The following is a 7698-nucleotide window of genomic DNA, read 5'->3' as shown; positions in this document are numbered from 1 at the left end:
TGAAGTAAAGTCTCCAAGGACCATCTGAAAACATTATTAGTGCAACATCCAAACTGAAGGCCTTCGATGAAAAGTTGACGCTGTGGAAGAATAAGATCTCGAAAGGAGTCCTTGATTGTTTTCCTTCCATTAACGAATGTCCCTCAAATTTTGAACACATTAAGCGACTTACAGTCCGCACTAAAACATTACTTCCCGTCACTTGCTGTCGATGAATATAACTGGGTGACCTATCCATTCGGAATCAACGAGACAACAAATCTTACAAATGAGGAGGAAGAACAGCTCATTGATTTACGAAACGAGAAATTTTGTCAGTCATTTTTCCCGAAAAGAACTTGGATGAGTTTTGGATCTCCATTAAAATTCATATCCTGCAATCAGTTCATTTGCATCTTCGTGGCTTTGCGAAATTGGATTTTCAGCATTGACTGAAATTAAAGCCAGAAAGAGAGAGAGGCTTCTTACAGTCGATGATCAAATGCGAACTTGTTTGTCTACGTTAGAGCCTCGCTTCAATTTGATTTGCTCTCGGAAGCAGGCACAAGCGTCACATTGAAAATGTGTAAAAATAAAAGTGTTAAATTTTCTCCTATACCACAAAATCGTTAACAAGTTTAGAACGAAAATCACGGCCAAAGCAAGCGATATTAATGTCATCTGCACATTGACAATACTATCGCTTGCTTTGGCCGTGATTTTCGTTCTAAACTTTTAAGTTCGCACTTCTGTTTTACATGTATTTAAACGTGATGCACAATGACATTATTATCGCTTGCTTTGGCCGTGACTTTCGTTCTAAGGCTTTTAACTCTTGCCGTATGACGTGTACCTAAAAAAAATCGTTAAGGCTTTCCAGGTGTGCCGTGAAAATTTTCACCTTGTCCTAGTGTGCCGCAAGTCAAAAAAAATTGAGAACCACTGCTTTGTACAATATAAATTCATACTTTCATCTAGCTTTTACTGGAAATTAGTTAAAATACATTTTAATCTTGATATAGTTTAGTGACATGTTTGTTTGAACTAAGATTTCCTTTTACTTTTGTTTTAATGAAACAGACAGCAGCAGCTCGATACATAAAATGCCATAAGTTTTTATGAGTTATCCAAACTAAGTATGGATGTAAAAGTCATTCACTGGAGTACAAGGTGATTACAAAAAAAGGGCCACAGCGCAGCACATTATTTCCCACAAACATCATGGTATAGGAAGCTGAAATTGTACATGGTTGTAATGAGTATCATGTGAAAGGAAGGCCACTTTGATTTATTTCTGATTGGTATAAATGGCTCTTTTATTTATTTATTTATTTAACTAACATGAAATTGACAAGTTTGCGGATAGGTGAGCTAGTAAAGTGTAATTACACAATAGGCTACAACATTAGAGCAGTACTGAGAGAATTGCAGATTGCATAACATCTGCAGAGGGCTTTATTCCAGTATTGTTGTTGTATAATTACAAAAGAAATACAAGGAGATAGGTTGGATTTGCTATAAACCATATAGAGCTCATCAACATCTAGTTAGCTGATGCTGTTGCTGAGGTCTGAAAAAGTCAGCTCAAGTACATATGGATGCAGCAATGGATGTTTTGTTACCCTGTGTCAGGATTTGGCAACTTCAACTGTTCAATGAGCTCTTCAGTCAACTTTGAATCGTTATTGAACATTTTCCTGCCAATGTGGTATTGACTGATGTAGCACATTTCACTCATTTTGAAATTGTCAACACATCCAACTGTATTATCTGGTTGGAAACTAATCCATATATAAGATTTCCTAAACACCTTCATCATACTAAGATGACAGGGTGGTGTGGTTTTTTACAACTGACTTTATTACAAGATCATAACATTTCTAATACCCGTCAACATGCGAAATGCAAACGTGTACATTTTATGCTGCAGGGTTCTGTGCAATGAACATAACTAATGTTAGTTTCATCGACAGAATGTGGTGGAAATTATTGTTTTCATGCAGAATGGTGATTCTTCACCTATTGGTAACTAGTTGGAACATATCTTGCAGGAACCTGTTGAAGGCAGAATAATTTCACATTTCACTTGTGAGTTGTCAACTCATTCAATGGGCTTGACATTAGTTAACTTCTGTTTGTGGGACTGTCTGAAATTATACATATATCGCGGGACCTCAAAGATACAATATTCTGGGAAGTAGCCAGCATACCAAATAAGATTTGCGAACTTAATATGATGTTCATTGTTACATTAATGTAATGCATAATAATAAGAATAAATAATAAGAGACACCACAGCAGCCAAGTGGTGATCCACTGCCACTATAGAGGGTGTGATGTTGGATATGATGTGTTAGTGATGAAAGCTAGACCTCATTTCTGCTGCTTAGGTTAGTATAAATTTTGCCCATGTGCAGGAGGTGGACAAAAAAAAGTTGTCTTTTAATTTGTTATATCTTTTATTAGATAACAGAAAATATCTAAAACATACGTTTTAGAACACACTTGATGATATTTGTTAAAATTAGGATTTTAAGATCATATTTGAATATCTAAGAAACTGTAGCAGGTGCACATCACTTCTTATGATAAAATGTTACAAAAATCATAAAAAGTTCAGGTATTTACAAAAGCCATGTAAAATTAGGATTTGATATATTTGAACAAATCTTATCTAGCACATTCTAAAAGCATAGTTTTACACATTTTCCTATTATTTATTAAGCCTGAAGTAGGGGAGAGAGAAAAATATTGTGTGTACAAATAAATACATGTTATTTAAAACAACAAGGAACACGCTGGTATATTGAGACTGTCCTATCTACTGTACTAAACCCTAAAACAACAACAAAACACTCAAAGCCATCCCTTATTATTCAGATATGTAATGCGTTTTCCTTTAACTTCCTCAGATTAACTGCATATACTACATCTGAAGGTAGTCCTTTGAGAGGTCAACTACCCTGTTAGAAAAATAAAGCTGTCTTAGTTAAAGACAACTGTTACGTTTATAATTTCCTTAACAGTCTTAAACACCTCAATCAGTATTTGACATAGTATGTTTTGAATTTATAATTTGTTCTGTGTGTGTGTGTGTGTGTGTATGTAATTTGATGTTGTTTAAGTTATCTTTCTCCTTACCATTGTATTGAGCTTACACCTATTCTGCTCATGGTGTAATGGGCCTCTTGATGAATCTGATGTTGCCTGTAAAGTGAGAAATATTGAGTTTAAACAGTCTGGTAGATAGTTTAAGCTCAATAAAATGATGATACTTATTTTTGTAGAAGAGACTGTTTATTGTTCCTTGGGCAAGTATACACACGCAATGTTTGTGTTAGTGAATTAATAAGGATTGTTTGTTTGTAGTTATTTTGAACCCAGTCTTTTTCTTTCATGAACTCAGTTACTAAGAGATGATGTACTACTTCATTATATAAATATATCATAGAATTTTCTATTATTAAGTTTCTGTATCCAATTTTTCTGATACTAATGCAGCTCGACTTGAACATAGTATATTATTAAAGATTCCACACATCTCACTGCATTAGCCTAAATTACACTCTAATAAAGATCTTATTATTAAGTACTGTATGGAAATCAGATCTTATCAGTTGAAAGTTGTAAATAACTAGTTATACTGGGGGCCCGGCATGGCCTAGCGCGTTAAGGCGTGCGCTTCGTAATCTGAGTGTCGCGCCAAACATGATCGCCCTCCCAGCCGTGGGGGCGTTATAATGTGACGGTCAATCCCACTTTTCGTTGATAAAAGAGTAGCCCAAGAGTTGGCGGTGGGTGGTGATGACTAGCTGCCTTCCCTCTAGTCTTACACTGCTAAATTAGGAACGGCTAGCACAGATAGCCCTCGAGTAGCTTTGTGCGAAATTCCAAAACAAAAACAAACAAACTATTTATATTGATTGATTAATTAAATCTTAATTGTAAGTGTAACTCAAGATAGTTTATACAACTTCATAACTACCTATTATTTCCAACAGTCTTTATTTTACATTGAAATTTGCATTTTTTTCTGTTTTCATTTTAGGTAATATATTAAGTTTCTTTACAGATGACCTAACTACAATTATGGCTGTTTTGTTTGTTGTTATTTTCAGGAAGTTCAAGTGTCTGTCATAGGTTCTATTTATTCACATGAGAAAAGTACAGCGTTTACTCAAAGACTCTGCAGTGACTTGTCTGATAATCAAAAGTTTAAAACCGTAAAACAAAGGGTATGTATTACCTATACCTGTATATATATTTATATGTATTTGATAGTTACATATAAAGCAGTGTAAGGCTGTCAATAAAATATTCAGTTCCAGACCGCATAGAAGACTGAATATTATTTGTGAGTTTGTAAAATTTTTGTATACAAATAATTATTTGTATTCACTATTTGTATTCACCATTATTTTAAATTGTATTGTTTTTTTTTTATTTATTGTATGATAGTATTAACAAAGAAAATTGTGTGTATGTCTTGTTGGCAAGTATCATAAATTTGATACATATTAATATTTATCTAAGTTCTAAATTCAATTTTCCAGCATATTTTTTAAAACCATAATGTGTAACATATATAACATAATAAATCAGAGACTTCTTCAAGATAAATTACAACATGTAACAGGAGAACTCCAACGATTAGACAATAAGAAACAATAAGGAATAAGTGTTATATTAAAACGAATTCTCTTGTTCTTTGTGACAAGTGATACATTAACATGAGTGTATCTCGTTCTTTGTAACAAGTGTTACATTAACATGAGTGTCTCTTGTTCTTTATGTAACAAGTGTTACATAAACATGAGTTCTCTTGTTCTTTGTAACAAGTGTTACATAAACATGAGTTCTCTTGTTCTTTGTAACAAGTGTTACATAAACATGAGTTCTCTTGTTCTTTGTAACAAGTGTTACATAAACATGAGTGTCTCTTCTTCTTTATAACAAGTGTCACATCAACACAGTTCTCTTGTTCTTTTGTAACAAGTGTTATAATAACGTGAGTTATATTGTTCTTTGTAACAAGTGTTATAATAACGTGATTTTTTCTTGTTCTTTGTAACAAGTGTTACATTAACATGAGTTTTCTTGTTCTTTGTAACAAGTGTTACATTAACATGAGTTCTCTTGTTCTTTGTAACAAGTGTTATATTAACATGATGGTCTCTTGTTCTTTGTAACAACTGTTATATTGACATGATTGTGTCTTGTTCTTTGTAACAAATGTTATATCAACATGAGTGTCTCTTGTTCTTTGAAACAAGTGTTATATTAACACGAGTGTCTCTTGTTCATTGTAACAAATGTTATATAAACACGAGTTCTCTTGTTCTTTGTAATAAGTGTTACATTAACACGAGTGTCTCTTGTTCTTTGTAACAAGTGTTATATAAAATGAGTGACTCTTTTTCTGTGTAACAAGTGTTATATTAACATGAGAGTCTTTTCTTCTTTGTGACAAGTGTTACATTAACATGACTGTCTCTCCTTCTTTATAAAAAAGTGTTATATCAACGAGTTCTCTTGTTCTTTTGTCACAAGTGTTACATTAACATGAGTGTCTCTTGTTCTTTGTAACAAGTGTTATATAAACATTAGTGACTCTTTTTTCTGTGTAACAAATGTTATATTAACATGAGAGTCTTTTGTTCTTTTGTAACAAGTGTTACATTAACATGACTGTCTCTCGTTCTTTGTAAAAGTGTTATATCAACGAATTCTCTTGTTCTTTGTAACAAGTGTTACATTAACATGAGTGTCTCTTGTTCTTTGTAACAAGTGTTACATTAACATGAGTGTCTCTTGTTCTTTGTAACAAGTGTTATATTGACATGAGTGTCTCTTGTTCTTTGTAACAAGTGTTACATTAACATGAGTGTCTCTTGTTCTTTGTAACAAGTGTTACATTAACATGACTTGTCTCTTGTTCTTTGTAACAAGTGTTACATAAACACGAGTTCTCTTGTTCTTTGTAACAAGTGTTATATTAACACGAGGAGTGTCTCTTGTTCTTTATAACAAGTGTTACATTAACATGAGTGTCTCTTGTTCTTTGTAACAAGTGTTATATTAACATGAGTGTCTCTTGTTCTTTGTAACAAGTGTTCACATTAACACGAGTTCTATTGTTCTTTGTAACAAGTGTTATATTAACACGAGTGTTTCTTGTTCTTTGTAACAAGTGTTATATTAACACGAGTTTTTCTTGTTCTTTGTAACAAGTGTTATATTAACACGAGTTTTTTTGTTCTTTGTAACAAGTGTTACATTAACATGAGTGTCTCTTGTTCTTTGTAAAAAGTGTTATATTAACACGAGTTCTCTTGTTCTTTGTAACAAGTGTTATTATAACATGAGTGTCTCTTGTTCTTTGTAACAAGTGTTATATTAACACGAGTGTCTCTTGTTCTTTGTAACAAGTGTTACATAAACATGAGTGTCTCTTGTTCTTTGTAACAAGTGTTATATTAACACGAGTTCTCTTGTTCTTTGTAACAAGTGTTACATTAACATGAGTTCTCTCGTTCTTTGTGACAAGTGTTATATTAACACGAGTTCTTTTGTTCTTTTTTGTCACAAGTGTTATATTAACATGAGTGTTTTCTTGTTCTTTGTAACAAGTGTTACATTAACATGAGTGTCTCTTGTTCTTTGTAACAAGCGTTACATTAACACGAATGTCTCATGTTCTTTGTAACAAGTGTTACATTAACATGAGTCTCTTGTTCTTTGTAACAAGTGTTACTTTAACACGTGTTCTCCTGTTCTTTGTAACAAGTGTTAAATTAACACGAGTTCTTTTGTTCTTTGTAATAAGTGTTACATTAACATGAGTGTCTCTTGTTCTTTGTAACAAGTGTTGCATAAACACAAGTTCTCTTGTTCTCTGTAACAAGTTTTATATTAACATGATTTTCTTTTGTTCTTTGTAGCAAGTGTTACATTAACATGAATGTCTTTTTGTTCTTTGTAACAAGTGTTAAATTAACATGAGTGTCTCTTGTTCTTTTAACAAGTGTTACATTAACATGAGTGTCTCTTGTTCTTTGTAACAAGTGTTACATTAACATTGAGATTTTGTTCTTTTTAACAAGTGTTACATTAACACGAGTTCTCTTGTTCTTTGTAACAAGTGTTACATTAACATGAGATTTTTGTTCTTTTTTAACAAGTTATATTAACTCGAGGTTCTCTTGTTCTTTGCTTAACAAGTGTTACATTAACATGAGTGTCTCTTGTTTTTTTAGCAACAAGTGTTGCATAAACATCGAGTGTTTCTTGTTCTTGCCTTGTGCTACAAGTGTCATGTTAGCTTAACAGAGTTCTCTTGTTCTTCTTAACAAGTGTTATATTAACATGATTGTCTTTTGTTTCTTTGTAACAAGTGTTATATTAACACGAGTGTCTCTTGTTCTTTGTAACAAGTGTTACATTAACATGAGTGTTTCTTGTTCTTTGTAACAAGTGTTATATTAATGCAGGTTTCTCTTGTTCTTTCTAAAAGTGTTATATTAACATGAGTATCTCTTGTTCTTTGTAACAAGTGTTACATTAACATGAGTATCTCTTGTTCTTTGTAACAAGTGTTATATATTGGCATGAGTTTTAAAATCTCTTGTTCTTTGTAAAAGTGGTATATATAACATGAGTGTCTCTTTTTTCTGTGTAACAAGTGTTATATTAACATAGAGTTTTTCTTGTTCTTTGTAA

Source organism: Tachypleus tridentatus, unplaced genomic scaffold (genome assembly GCF_004210375.1).
Source record: "Tachypleus tridentatus isolate NWPU-2018 unplaced genomic scaffold, ASM421037v1 Hic_cluster_2, whole genome shotgun sequence".
NCBI classification, from domain to species: Eukaryota; Metazoa; Arthropoda; class Merostomata; order Xiphosura; family Limulidae; genus Tachypleus; species Tachypleus tridentatus.
The sequence above is the reverse complement of the archived record's forward strand: the minus strand, read 5'-3'. Positions refer to the sequence as shown.